The sequence below is a fragment of the Bos grunniens genome, chromosome 11, assembly GCF_055505025.1.
Source record: "Bos grunniens cultivar Pamir isolate PY7600 chromosome 11, Bosgru_T2T1.0, whole genome shotgun sequence".
Taxonomy (NCBI): domain Eukaryota; kingdom Metazoa; phylum Chordata; class Mammalia; order Artiodactyla; family Bovidae; genus Bos; species Bos grunniens.
This window is the reverse complement of record NC_141175.1, coordinates 73,865,348-73,881,355: the sequence shown is the minus strand read 5'-3', so window position 1 is coordinate 73,881,355 and position 16,008 is coordinate 73,865,348.

The window sequence follows — 16,008 nt, the reverse complement described above, 5'->3', positions numbered from 1 at the left end:
CAAAATATATTTTCAAGACATATTTTTGTACTCCTTAGCCTAGAACTGACACGTTTTCCCAAAATCTTGAGTGTTTTTCTCATATAGCATTAAAAAAAGTCAGGGTTTTCTCTATTACACAGATGGAATCAGAAACCCAGTGAAATAATATCAAGGGCTTGTAAATCAGACTAATTTTTCTTAGAATCCAGATATTACATAAGGGCAGAACAGAGACTCAAGTTCAGAAATGATGGCTACCATTTTTCCTTTTGGATTTACTGTGAGGCAATAAGAGTGTTTAGATTTAGGTAGGGGAAAAAAAAAAAAAGACTGTCAGTCAGCTAGACATTAAAACAAGATTTAATATTTGTGATCATTCACTGTCTTCCCATGACAAATTCACATAGGTGCCACTCTAGCAATGGTTTAGGAGAATGCTTGTAAAATTGGTGTCTGTTATACTATCTGGATCAGAATATCCAAAAATAATTCTTAAAATGCAAATAGTTTGGATTCTTCAAAGATTTATCCAATGGGATGATCTATGAATGGGCTTCAAGAATCAATCTGCATTTTAAACAACTTTCCTAATTAATTCTAATCTCCACTTTTTTAAAAAAGAATTTGTATTATTGAAACTATTTTTAATTCATTTAAAATTATTTATCATAAATTTTGACTACTTAAAGTCCTACATAGAGAGTTAGAAAAGTGGATCTAACCTCAGGGTTTGACTGTGAATTATCCTTTCTAGCTTGGAAGGTGTTACTAGACTAGTTAATAGTCTCTCCTTTTGATTCACCTTAAAGTGATGTTATTGTTAATAACATTTTTGTTCCAGCAAAGATTTTATAAAACAATTAGACCAATTTTCTTGTTTTACACTTAAGAAAATTGAGGCCTAGAATATTTAAGTGACAAAGTCATTCTGATCTTTAGTGGGGAGATGAAGACTTGCAAACAGTTTTCAAGATCAGAACTCCAGTGATCTTTTCAATGCATCATACTCCCTACATATTTTATGTGAATCTAGCCAATAGTGAAATATCCTCTGTAAAAAGTCATGAAAATTTAGGACAATCACTTATAATTATGGTTTCATCTTGAAGGCAGATGATATCTCAAAACTTTGACTCATTCCTGGATACCATCAGGAATCCATGGACTTTCAAAACAGATTAGTTGATAATACTGCAGTTTAGTTTGTACCCAGTAAAATAAAATCAATATGAAGTGTATAATTTTTATTTAGCACTTGAAATGTTCCATATGCCATCCTGAGTATATTTATATCTCATTTTATTTTATATGCAACTTTTAATAATTTAGGTTGCAGATGTCTAATGTTTTAGTTTTATTTGTACTGCCATATTTCTAAGTAGATTTTGTTCACAGTTTAAATAATTTTTGACTTCAAAATTATTTGGTTTTATTTCACAATGCTTCTATTTTCACATTGTTAATTTTTATCCTGATTTTATATAGCTCTATTGTAGGAAAACATGCAATAATTCAGAAATATACTACTTTGAAGTATGGTCAAGCATTCAACAAACTCTCTATTTTGTGATAACAATTGTGCTTTATAAAGAATCTCCTAAAAATAGAGAATTTGCATATTTATAAATAAATGACTGATAAAAATAATAACTTGAAAACATCTTTCCACCCAGGTGATGACATCCTAAGAAAATAGTTCTTATATTGAGTTTGAAGAGCATTGTGACTTGAAATTCAGTGGATTGGTGCAGTTTAAAGATGGCAGAGGAATAGGACAGACAGACCACTTTCTCCCCCCAAAATTCATCTAAAGATCATTTGAATACTGAGCAAATTCCACAAAACAACTTCTGAATGTTAGTGGAGGACACCGGGCACCCAGAAAGCCAGCCCATTGTCTTCAAAAGGAGGTAGGACAAAATATAAAAGATAAAAATAGAGACAAAAGAGTTACGGATGGAGACCTGTCCTGGGGAGGGAGTTGTGAAAGAGGAAAAGTTTCCAAACACCAGGAAACCCTCTCACCCGTGGGTCTGTGGGGAGTTTTGGGATCTCAGAGGGCAACATAACTGGGAGGAAAAAATAAATAAATAAAACCCACAGATTACAGTGCCTAATCACAAATCCCAGTGGAGAAGTAGCCCAGACGCTCACGTTTGCCACCAGCAAATGGGAGCTGAACAGGGAGGTGCAGGCTGCATTGCTTAGGGTAAGGACTGGGCCTGAATGCCCTGAGGACAATCTGAGGGAGCTAAGGTCAGATAGCAACCCAAACTGTGGGATAGCCAGAGAGAGAGAAAAAAAAAAAAAGAAAGAGAAAGAGAATTTTCCCACAAAAAGCTCTAACCTAAGGTACTGCCAGGCCCACTCACAGAACAAAGGACTAAGCGAATACCAGAGGAGAGCTAGCCTGCTGCAGACTGGCCCATTCCCCACCAGAGGCAGAGAGACAGGTGGGCAACAGCCAAAGCCAGAGGGAGAGGGTCAATCTCGGCCCTAGAATTGGCATCCTCCACCAAACTCTGAGCAGGCTCCCAGTTGCTAACCAAGTCTTCCTGGGACCCTGGACAGTTGACATCCACCAAGAGTGTTGGAGCCAGAGATCAGCTCCCCAGAGGAGACACACAGCACACCTGAGACAGAGCTTTCACTAAAAACCCAGGAAACCAAGCAGCTGGGATGGGGGAAGTGATAAGACACACTGCTCCATCTGGGGAGAGTGTGCTCACCAAGCACCTGGTTGCCTGAGCTGCTTGGAACTGGAAAGGGCACAAAACGCAGGCCCACCCGAGTATACACCTTTGTGGAGTACCTGAGAACCTGAACCTTGAGTGGCTTAGACCTGGGATGTGCATGCAACCCAGGCCCACTTTAGACAGTTCCCCTGCAGAGCAACATGGAGCCTGAGCAGTGTAGACCAGGAAAGCACACATGCCGTGAGTGGGGGGAAACCCTGTGTGGCCCAGACACTGCAAGCACTCCCCACACACACCAGTGATATTTGTTTGCAGTGTTCGTCCCTCCCCACAGCACAACTGAACAAGTGAGCCTAAGTAAGTGACCACCTCCATCCCCTTGTGTCAGGGTGGAAATTAGACACTGAAGAAACTTGCAAACAGAAGAAGCCAAAATAAACAGAGGGAACTGCTTTGGAAGTGACAGGTGCAACAGATTAAAACCCTGTAGGAGGCTGTCCTAAGATGGCAGAGGAATAGGATGGGGAGACCACTTTCTCCTCAACGAATTTATCAAAAGAACATTTGAACGCTAAGTAAATTCCACAAAACAATGTCTGAATGCTGGCAGAGAACATCAGGCACCCAGAAAAGCAGCCCATTGTCTTTGAAAGGAGGTAGGAAAAACTATAAAAGATAAAAAGAGAGACAAAAGAGGTAGGGATGGAGATCTGTCCCGGGAAGGAAGTCTTAAAAAAGAGAGAAGTTTCCAAACACCAGGAAACACTCTCACTGGTGAGTCTGTGGTGAGCCTTGGAACCTCAGAGGGCAACATAACCGGGAGGAAAAATTAATAAATAATTAAAACCCACAGATTACGTGCCCAACGGTGACTCCCAGTGGAGAAGCAGTGCAGATGCCCACATCCACCACTAGCAAGTGGGGGCTGGGCAGGGAGGCGCGGGCTGCATTGCTTAGAATAAGGACCAGGCCTGAATACCCCGAGGGCAATCTGAGGGAACTAACTTGAGATAGCAAACCAGACTGTGGGATAGCTATCCCTTGAAAAGGCGTAACCTAAGACACTGCCAGGCCCACTCACAGAACAAAGGACTGAGCAGAGCTAGCCAATTGCAGACAAGCTCATCCCCTGCCAGAGACAGGCAGGCAAGGGCAGCCAGAGCCGGAAGAGGGCAATCGCAGCCCCAGAGAGGCATCATCTACCAAATTGCAAGCAAGCTTCGTTGCTAACCAAGACTTCTTGGGATTCTGGATGGTCAACATCTGCTAGGAGGGTTGCAGCCAGAGATCAGCTCCCCAGAAGAGACAAATGGCACACCTGAGAAGGTGTGCCAGTTGTACACCCAGAAAACCAAGCGGCAGGGATGGGGGAGGCATTAGGTCTCAGTGAGTGCGCCCGCTTGCCAAGCAGCTGGTCACCTGAGCTGCTCGGACCTGGGAAGGGCACAGAACACAGGCCCAATCGAGTCTGTGCCTTTGTGGAGTACCTGAACCTGAGCAGCTTAGACCTGGGAAGTGCATACAAGCCAGGGCCAGCCTCAGACAGTTCCTGGCAGAGCAAACTAGAGCCTAAGCAGTGTACACAGGGAAAGCACACATGCTGTGAGTGGGGGCAATCCCAGTGTGGCTGAGATACTGTGAACACACACCAGTGTTATTTGTTTGCAGTGTTCCTCCCTCCCCACAGCACGACTGAACAAGTGAGCCTAAAAAAGTGTCCACCACCGCCCCCTTGTGTCAGGGTGGAAATTAGACACTGAAGAGACCAGCAAACAGAAGCTAAAATAAAGAGGAAACCGCCATGGAAGTGACAGGTGCAATAGATTAAAACCCTGTAGTAGGTACTGACTACATAGGAAGGGGCATATAGATCTTGAGAAGTATAAGCCAGATCAAGGAACTATCTGAAAATGAACTGTCCCCACACTGTCCACAACAACACCAGAGAAAGTCCTAGATATATTTTTACAATTATCATTCTTTAAATTAAAAAAATATATATATTTTAAGTCCTCTATTACTCCTTTAATTTTCATTTTTATAACTTACTATATTACTTTGCCCCCCAAAAAAACCCCTACTCTTTAAAGCAAACTTCATATATTATATATATTTTATAATTTTTGTGACTTTGTTTTTTTCTTTAATATTGTATTTTTGAGACTCCAACATCTACTCTAGATTTTTAATCTTTGCTTTTTGGTATTTGTTATCAATTTTCTACATTTAAGAACCCAATCTTCAGAACCCATTTTTACTTGGGAGCAAGATTACTGGCTTGATTGCTCTCTCCCACTTTGGACTCTCCTTTTTCTCCACCACATGTCCTCTATCTCCTCCCTCTCCCTTCTCTTCTCTACCCAACTCTGTGAATCTCTTTTTGTGTTCCAGACTGTGGAGAACACTTAGGGAACTGATTACTGGCTGGATCTGTCTCTTCTTTTGATTGCCCCCTTTATACTCCTGGCCACCTCTGTCTCCTTCCTCCCTCTCCTCTTCTCTGTGTAACTCCATGAACATCTCAGAGGGATCCAGACTGTGGAGAGCACATAGGGAAGTGATTACTGGCTAGCTTGCTCTCTCCCCTTTTGATTCCCCCTCTTCTCCTCCTGGTCACCTCTATCTCCCTCCTCCTCTTCTCTTCTCCATGTAACTCTGTGAACCTCTCTGGGTATCCCTCACTGTGGAGAAACTTTTCATCTTTAACCTAGATGTTTTCTCAATGGTGCTGTATAGATGGAGAAGTCTTGAGGCTACTGTAAGAATAAGACTGAAAACCAGAGGCAGGAGGCTTAAGTTCAAATCCTGAGAACAGAGAACTCCTGACTCCAAGGAACATTAATTGATAGGAGTTCATCAAACACCTCCATACCTACACTGAAACCAAGCACCACCCAAGGGCCAACAAGTTCCAGAATAAGACATACCACGCTATTTCTCCAGCAACACAGGAACATAGCCCTGAGCTTCAATATACAGGTTGCCCAAAGTCACACCAAACCCATTGACATCTCATAACTCATTACTGGACACTTCATTGCACTCCAGAGAGAAGAAATCCAGCTCCACCCACCAGAACACAGACACAAGCTTCCCTAACCAGGAAACCTTAACAAGCCACCTATCCAACCCCACCCACAGCGAGGAAACTCCACAAAAAAGAGAAATCCACAAACTGCCAGAATACAGAAAGGCCACCCCAACACAGCAATATAAACAAGATGAAGAGGCAGAGAAATACCCAGCAGGTAAAGGACCAAGATAAATGCCCACCAAACCAAACAAAAGAGGAAGAGATAGGGAATCTACCTGATAAAGAATTCCAAATAATGATAGTGAAAATGATCCAAAATCTTGAAAACAAAATGGAGTTACAGATAAATAGCCTGGAGACAAGGATTGAGAAGATGCAAGAAAGGGCCTAGAAGAAATAAAAAAGAATCAATATATAATGAATAATGCAATAAATGAGATCAAAATCACGCTGGAGGGAATCAACAGTACAACAATGGAGGCCGAAGATAGGATAAGTGAGGTAGAAGATAGAATGGTAGAAATAAATGAAACAGAGAGAAAAAAAGAAAAACAAATTAAAAAAAATGAGGACAATCTCAGAGACCTCTGGGACAATGTTAAAAGCCCCAGCATTCAAATCATAGGAGTCCCAGAAGAAGAAGACAAAAAGAAAGACCATGAAAAAATACTTGAGGAGATAATCATTGAAAACTTCCCTAAAATGAGGAAGGAAATAATCACCCAAGTCCAAGAAACCCAGAGAATCCCAAACAGGATAAACCCAAGGTGAAACAGCCCAAGACACATATTAATCAAATTAACAAAGATCAAACACAAAGAACAAATATTAAAAGCAGCAAGGGGAAAACAACAAATAACACACAAGGGGATTCCCATAAGGATAACAGCTGATCTTTCAATAGAAACTTTTCAGGCCAGGAGGGAATGGCAGGACATACTTAAAGTGATGAAAGAAAAGAACCTACAGCCCAGATTACTGTACCCAGCAAGGATCTCATTCAAATATGAAGGAGAAATCAGAAGCTTTACAGACAAGCAAAAGCTGAGAGAATTCAGCACCACCAAACCAGCTTTCCAACAAATGCTAAAGGATCTTCTCTAGACAGGAAACACAGAAAGGGTGTATAAACTTGAACTGAAAACAATAAAGGAAATGGCAACGGGATCATACTTATCAATAATTACCTTAAATGTAAATGGGTTGATTGCCCCAACCAAAAGACAAAGACTGGCTGAATGGATACAAAAACAAGACCCCTATATATGTTGTCTACAAGAGACCCACCTCAAAACAAGGGACACACACAGACTGAAAGTGAAGGGCTGGAAAAAGATATTCCACGCAAATAGAGACCAAAAGAAAGCAGGAGTAGCAATACTCATATCAGATAAAATAGACTTTAAAACAAAGGCTGTGAAAAGAGACAAAGAAAGATACTACATAATGATCAAAGGATCAATCCAAGAAGAAGATATAGCAATTATAAAAATATATACACTCAACATAGGAGCACCGCAATATGTAAGGCAAATGCTAACAAGTATGGAAGGGGAAATTAATAATAACACAATAATAGTGGGAAACTTTAATACCCCACTCACACCTATGGATAGATCAACTAAACAGAAAATTAACAAGGAAACACAAACTTTAAACGATACAATAGACCAGTTAGACCTAATTGATATCTATAGGACATTTCACGCCAAAACAATGAATTTCACCTTTTTCTCAAGCACACATGGAACCTTCTCCAGGACAGATCACATCCTGGGCCATAAATCTAGCATTGGTAAATTCAAAAAAAAACTGAAATCATTCCAAGCATCTTTTCTGACCACAATGCAGTAAGATTAGATCTCAATTACAGGAGAAAAACCATTAAAAATTCCAACATATAGAGGCTGAACAACACGCTGCTGAATAACCAACAAATCACAGAAGAAATCAAAAAAGAAATCAAAATATGTATAGAAATGAATGAAAATGAAAACACAATAACCCCAAACCTGTGGGACACTGTAAAAGCAGTGCTAAGGGGAAGGTTCATAGCAATACAGGTATACCTCAAGAAACAAGAAAAAAGTCAAATAAATAACCTAGCTCTATACCTAAAGCAACTAGAAAAGGAAGAAATGAAGAACCCCAGGGTTAGTAGAAGGAAAGAAATCTTAAAAATTAAGGCAGAATAAATGAAAAAGAAACATAGCAAAAATCAACAAAGCCAAAATCTTGTTCCCTGAGAAGATAAATAAAATTGACAAACCATTAACCAGACTCATTAAGAAACAAAGGGAGAAAAATCAAATCAAAAAAATTAGAAATGAAAATGGAGAGATCACAAAAGACAACACAGAAATACAAAGGATCATAAGAGACTACTATCAGCAATTATATGCCAATAAAATGGACAACTTGTAAGAAATAGACAAATTCTTAGAAAAGTACAAGTTTCCAAAACTGAATGAGGAAGAAATAGAAAATCCTAACAGATCCATCACAAGCACGGAAATAGAAACTGTAATCAGAAATCTCTCAGCCAAAAAAACCCATGACCAGACGACTTCACAGCTGAATTCTACCAAAAATTTAGAGAAGAGCTAACACCTATCCTACTCAAACTCTTCCAGAAAATTGCAGAGGAAGGTAAACTGCCAAACTCATTCTATGAGGCCACCATCACCTTAATACCAAAACCAGACAAAGATGCCACAAAAAAAGAAAACTACAGGCCAATATCACTGATGAACATAGACGCAAAAATCCTTAACAAAATTCCAGCAAACAGAATCCAACAGCACATTAAAAAGATCATACACCATGACCAAATGGGCTTTATCCCAGGGATGCAAGTATTCTTCAATATCCTCAAATCAATCAATGTAATACACCATATTAACAAATTGAAAGAAAAACAAACAAACATATGATTACCTCAATAGATGCAGAGAAAGCCTTTGACAAAATTCAACATCCATTTATGATAAAAACCCTCCAGAAAACTGGAATAGAAGGAATATACCTCAACATAAAAAAGCTATATATATGACAAACCCACAGCAAACATTATCCTCAATGGTGAAAAATTGAAAGCATTTCCCCTAAATCAGGAAAAAGACAAGAGAGCCCACTCACACAACTACTATTCAACATAGTTTTGGAAGTTTTGGCCACAGCAATCAGAGCAGAAAAAGAAATAAAGGAATCCAGATTGGAAAAGAAGAAGTAAAACTCTCAGTGTTTGCAGATGACATAATCCTCTACTTAGAAAACCCTAAACACTCCACCAGAAAATTACTAGAGCTAATCAATGAATACAGTAAAGTTTCAGGATATAAAATCAGCACACAGAAATCCCTTGCATTCTTATACACTAATAAAGAGAAACAGAAAGAAAAAATAAGGAAACAATTCCATTCACCATTGCAATGAAAGAATGAAATACTTAGGAATATATCTACCTAAAGACACAAAAGACCTATATATCAAAAACTATAAAACACTGGTGAAAGAAATCAAAGAGGACACTAGTAGATGGAGAAATATACATGTTCATGGATCAGAAGAATCAATATAGTGAAAATGTGTATACTACCCAAAGCAATCTATAGATTCAGTGCAATCCCTGTCAAGCTACCAATGGTATTTTTCACAGAGCTAGAACAAATAATTTCACAATTTGTATGGAAACACAAAAAACCTCGAATAGCCAAAGCAATCTTGAGAAAGAAGAATGGAACTGGAGGAATCAACCTACCTGACTTCAGGCTCTACTACAAAGCCACAGTCATCAAGACAGTATGGTACTGGAACAAAGACAGAAATATAGATCAATCAATGGAACAAAATAGAAAGCCCAGAGATAAATACATGCACCTATGGACACCTTATCTTTGACAAAGGAGGCAAGAATATACAATGGATTAAAGACAAACTCTTTAACAAGTGGTATGGGGAAACCTGGTCAACCACTTGTAAAAGAATGAAACTAGAACACTTTCTAACACCATACACAAAAATAAACTCAAAATGGATTAAAGATCTAAATGTAAAATCAGAAACTATAAAACTCCTAGAGGAGAACATAGGCAAAACACTCTCTGACATAAATCACAGCAGGATCCTCTATGACCCACCTCCCAGAGTAATGGAAATAAAAGCAAAAATAAGCAAATGGGACCTAATTAAACTTAAAAGCTTCTGCACAAGCTTTTAAGGAAACTATGAGCAAGGTAAAAAGACAGCCTTCACAATGGGGGAAAATAATAGCAAATGAAGCAACTGACAAAGAATAATCTCAAAAACTACAAGCAGCTCTGGCAGCTCAATTACAGAAAAATAAGTGACCCAATCAAAACATGGGCCAAAAAACTAAATAGACATTTCTCCAAAGAAGACATATAGATGGCTAACAAACACATGAAAAGATGCTCAAAGTGATCATGAAAAGATCACTCATGATCAGAGAAATACAAATCAAAAACCACAATGAGGTACCATTTCACACCAGTCAGAATGGCTGCTATCCAAAAGTCTACAAGCAATAAATGCTGGAAAGGGTGTGGAGAAAAGGGAACCCTCTTACACTGTTGGAGGGAATGCAAACTACTACAGCCACTATGGAGAACAGTGTGGAGATTCCTAAAAAACTGGAAATAGAACTGCCATATGATTCAGCAATCCTACTGCTGGGCATACACACTGAGGAAACCAGAATTGAAAGAGACACATGTACCCCAATGTTCATTGCAGCACTGTTTACAATAGCCAGGACATGGAAGCAACCTACACGTCCATCGGCAGACAAATGGATAAGAAAGCTGTGGTACATATACACAATGGAATATTACTCAGCCATTAAAAAGAATGCATTTGAATCAGTTCTAATGAGGTGGATGAAACTGGAGCCTATTATACAGAGTGAAGTAAGTCAGAAAGAAAAACACCAATACAGTATCAGTTCAGTTCGGTTCAGTTCAGTCACTCAGTTGTGTCCGACTCTTTGTGATCCCATGAATCACAGCATGCCAGGCCTCCCTGTCCATCACCAACTCCCAGAGTTCACCCAAACTCATGTCCATCGAGTTGGTGATGCCATCCAGCCATCTCATCCTCTGTTGTCCCCTTCTCCTCTTGCCCTCAATCCCTCCCAGCGTCAGGGTCTTTTCCAATGAGTCAACTCTTCGCATGAGGTGGCCAAAGTATTGGAGTTTCAGCTTCAGCATCAGTTCTTCCAAAGAACACACAGGACTGATCTCCTTTAGGATAGATTGGTTGGATGTCCTTGCAGTCCAAGGGACTCTCAAGAGTCTTCTCCAACACCACAGTTCAAAAGCATCAATTCTTCAGTGCTCAGCTTTCTTCACAGTCCAACTCTCACATCCATACATGACCACTGGAAAAACCATAGCCTTGACTAGATGAACCTTTTTTGGCAAAGTAATATCTCTGCTTTTCAATATGCTATCTAGGTTGGTCATAACTTTCCTCCTAAGGAGTAAGTGTCTTTTAATTTCATGGCTGCAATCACCATCTGCAGTGATTTTGGAGCCCCCCAAAATAAAGTCTGATACTGTTTCCACTGTTTCCCCATCTATTTCCCATGAAATGATCGGACCAGATGTCATGATCTTAGTTTTCTGAATGTTGAGCTTTAAGCCAATCTTTTCACTCTCCTCTAACATGGTATACTAACACATATATATGGGATTTGAAAGATGGTAACAATAACCCTATATGCGAGACAGCAAAAAAGACACAGATATATAGAACAGTCTTTTGGACTCTGTGAGAGAAGGCAAGGGTGGGATGGTTTGAGAAGGTAGCATTGAAACGTGTATATTATCATATGTGAAGCAGATCACCAGGCCAGTTTGATGGATAAGACAGGGTGCCCAGGGCTGGTGCACTGGGATGACCCTGGGGGATGGGATGGGAAGGGAGGTGGGAGAGGGATTCTGGATAGGGAACACATTTGCATCTGTGGCTGATTCATGTAGATGTTTGGCAAAAACCACTACAATATTGTAAAGTAATTAGCCTCCAGTTCAAATAAATACATTTTTAAAAATTAAAAAATAAATAAAATAAAATTCCGTGATTCACAACTGAAAAAGAAAAGGAGCTGAAGGCGAGGTGGAGGTAGAATCATATTGGTGAAGCCAGATCTTAACCTAGACACCCAGACTTGCCCTCTAGTTTTTATTATATTTCAATGTATTTGTCATTTGTATCTTGTTATATAGGAGGATGTTCACCAATCTCTCCTTCATGTTCACTGAGGTTAAAACACTTTCTAAAATTAAATATGTACAGAAGATTAAAGTATTATTACTCATTTCATGTAATTGATTAATTGAATGGGACTATTTCTCTTTGGTTTTTGAGTAAATTTGTGAATTTTGACTGATAGAGAATGGAGCAAGGAATTTTGGAATGAAGAATATTTTGAGAGATTGGTGCATCTGACTAGCGCAGCATAGATATAGTCTTTGAAAAATATGTGAGGATGAGGAAACCATATAAGACTCCTGGGTGTGTGTGTGAGAGAGAGAGAGAGAAAGAGAGAGAGAGAAGGAGAGAGAAAGGATAATAGGAAGATGCTTGCTAGTTCTCTGGTTCTCAGCCCAGTCTTCAGTAGATTTCAAATTAAAGCTACTTTCCAAGTAAATGAAACTCAATTCAATTAAAAATAAAAAAAGCCATTGTGCACCTAACGTGTAAAGCATTATGACAACTCAAGAAAACAGGCAGTCCTAATTTTTTCCATGTCTTTATAGTTAGCTCCAATAGGAAGACGTATACTGGCATATACATTTTCATGTATATAATCATAAAGTCACAGAACTTTTATAACTGAGAGAAACTTATACATTAATGACTTTAAATTTCTCAGCCCACAGAAAAAGGAACTGAGTCCAAAAAATGTAAGGTGATTTGCCAAGAATCCCAGAGAAATCTTTCTGATATTATCTGCCTACCCCAAATAGACTTATCATATAACCTTGATGAAAATTGAGTGAAAAGGCAGGCCAGGAACATACTATAATTTGCTATTGTTGCACATTGTCTGTGAATAACCGGTTTAATTGTATATGTAACCTGCTGCAGAATCTCTTTGACTGTAGCTGGTCTCTGAGACAGAAGTGAAGACAATTGATCCATCTTTTATCAAGATGAGGTTTTATCAGGCTTCTCTTCCTTCTTAGGATTTCCCTAATTTGCCTAATTTATTGTGAAAGCAAATGAGAAGTCAGCCAATCAGTATAATTTTCAAAGTTATCTTCAGAGTGGATGCTGCATGGTTAGCCAACTGGCAGATGCTAAAGAATTAGGTCATAATCAAGACCAATTAGAAGTCCTTAGTAGTCCCTGATGAACTTTACACACTTGTTGCAGTCAGATAAGGGCCACGTTCTCCATAACAATTGTTAGGTACCAGCTGCCTGTTACAAATGATCTTTGGAATAGCTTTTCATAATCTACCTTAAAATGTTAGGAGGTAACCCAAAGTGGACCTGTGATATTTCAGACAAATTGGCTCATTAAAATAACTAAGGTCCAGACACATAATTTTCACTATAGAAGTTTATATTACAATTTGCTCCTAAACCCCAAAACTTTTGCTTAGTTCTTTCCTCATTCAGCTCAATTTAGAAATCTTCCCCTTATCAAAGGAATGTGATTTGGGAGAATGGCATTGAAACAGGTATAATATCAAAAGCATTCTTGTTGTCCAGGAGCACTAATTCACCCCAATCCCACAGATTTCTCCAGAACTCCTTCCTGGTTAAAGGTTGTGGCTCTAAAACCTATTATTCTTTAATATTACTTCCTCAGTCTTGTATAGAACATTTTCTAATGTATAATGAATCCCAAATGAAGGACAAAGAAAGCTGTGAAATTCCCAGCAGAAGTACCTCATCTACTGCATTCTTTCTGGTACAATGATCCATGCCTATTCAGTCCTTAGGGTATCAGCTACATGTTCGTTAACAACCATGAAATCTCAGGGTTCACAGTATACATGCATCTTTACTTATATTCTTAATTATAGAACTGCATGACTAAATATCCTATTTTGGAGCAAGTTAGATTTAGGAACTAAAGACTGGATCTTGTAACTTTCTTGTCTGAATTTAAAATACAAATAATTAAAATTAATTAAATCCTTTCTGTTTGAGGCTTGAATGTTATTTTTCATTTAGATATAAAAAATAACATAATAATTTGCTATTCATTCTTGCTAAAGTCTATGGCAAAATACCACAGAAAACCATGGAAGGGAGCATGTGGCTATAGTGAAAGTAAGGTGAGTCACAGAGGAGACAGATCTTGTCTCAAATTCTGGTTCTAATTTTAATTAGCTTATTGACACAGGGGAAATCAGTTATTTCTTTTAATCTGTATCCATTTGTAAAATCAGAATGATAGCAACTGTTATGTAAGTTCTTTGCCTAGATTAATAACAATTTAAGATATATGAAGCATGGTACCTGTGACATATGGAGGTATGCAGTAATAAACATTAAGTAGTCCTTCTATTTCCAATTTCTAATTTACAAATGGAAACATATTTGAACAAAATAATGTTTAGTATGAGCACTAAGCAAGCTTAGGCACAAATATGCTATTAATACTCACTGCTGTATTTATTTAATTTAATTTAATTTTTTTTTACTTTACAATATTGTATTGGTTTTGCCATACATCAACATGCATCCGCCACGGATATACACGTGTTCCCATCCTGAATCCCCCTCCCTTCTCCCTCCCCCCTCCCCATACCATCCCTCCAGGTCATCCCAGTGCATCAGCCCCAAGCCTCCTTTATCCTGCATTGAACCTGGACTGGTGATTCATTTCTTATATAAAAGCAACACGAAAGGATTAGCACTGTTCATTAGTGCATCATCAATTATAAATAGGACTGAATTATATATTCCTGATATCCATATTGTTTTCAGTTTTTATTCATATCTTGTTTCAGTAAATCATAACAAGAATTAATACTTAAACATATTGATGAAGTTCTACATGAAAAAGATATATACAGGATTAGAATTTTCCTTAGACTCCTATTAGGTAAAAAATAAATAAAAATTGCCTAATTCAGCACCTTTTGTGATATCACAACTTTGATCTTTTGCCTTTGAGTACTCATCAGAAACAAGGTGAAGATTTGTCAATTATTCATATGATAAAATCATTATAGATTTCAAAATCTGCTTCTTCTGGGACATTTGTAGAATTCAGTATCCATCAGAGAAACAAAAACTGTTAATAGTTCCAAGTAGTTCATGTAGAAAATCATTAAATATGGGAGAATAGGAAGGGCTGCAGAGTGAAGGCCAGAGAAAGCTGACTCAGGAAATCAGAATGTGCTGGGGAAACCCTTGTCTTTGGTCTGCAAAGCCCTTATGCCTGCTGCTGCTTCTTGCAACAGAGGCTTCTTCTTGTCTTCTACTTGCTAGAATTCTCATGAGTATCTTTCACTGGTAAAACTGAATCTAGAAGCCTTGTTCTCAGGAATTCTGGGATAGAGAGTTACTAGGCTTCTAGCCCTGAGATACAGAAGAGAGCATAGATGGAGAATAATTAAGTTATTTAAAGGTAATCTGTTGGAGTAGTGACAAAAATATTGGGATGTGGTCTACAATCGAACTAAGAAGAAGGCTGGAGCATAAGATGGCAGAAAATTAGAGGCGCAACATAATAAAACTCTTTAAGCATCCCTAGAAGTATTGGACTTTTTAAAGGGATGATCCTAGAAGAAACATACTACTGTATATAGGGAATAAAGTTTTAAGATACAGTTAACAAGTGGAAAAAGAACCGATGTCAAATGCTTACGTTTGGAATACCATTTCAAAATATATTCAATATATGATAGTGAATACATGAAAAATAGATTTTTCATTCTATATTTTTGATATTGAGTTATAGTAATATAGAATAGATTCTTTTAACTTTATCTTTTCCTCCTCCTCTAGAATTAAATGCATGCAGTCACACAAACACAGAGAATAGGCATGCATGTGTGCACATACACACACACACCCCCAAACAACCAGACTTGATTATGTTTTTATATGCAGAAGACAGAAGCAGATGGTAGAAACTGTGAATTCCTAGCAACAGACTTTGAGACCACAATATTATTCTAGCAAAATAACAAAACATACTGCTCATGTAAACTGATCAATATACAATTCATTAAGAAGTCCAAATATTTCTAGCAATTTATAAAGAATTAAATCAGTGTTGATCTAGACAAATTAATAATCTATTTTG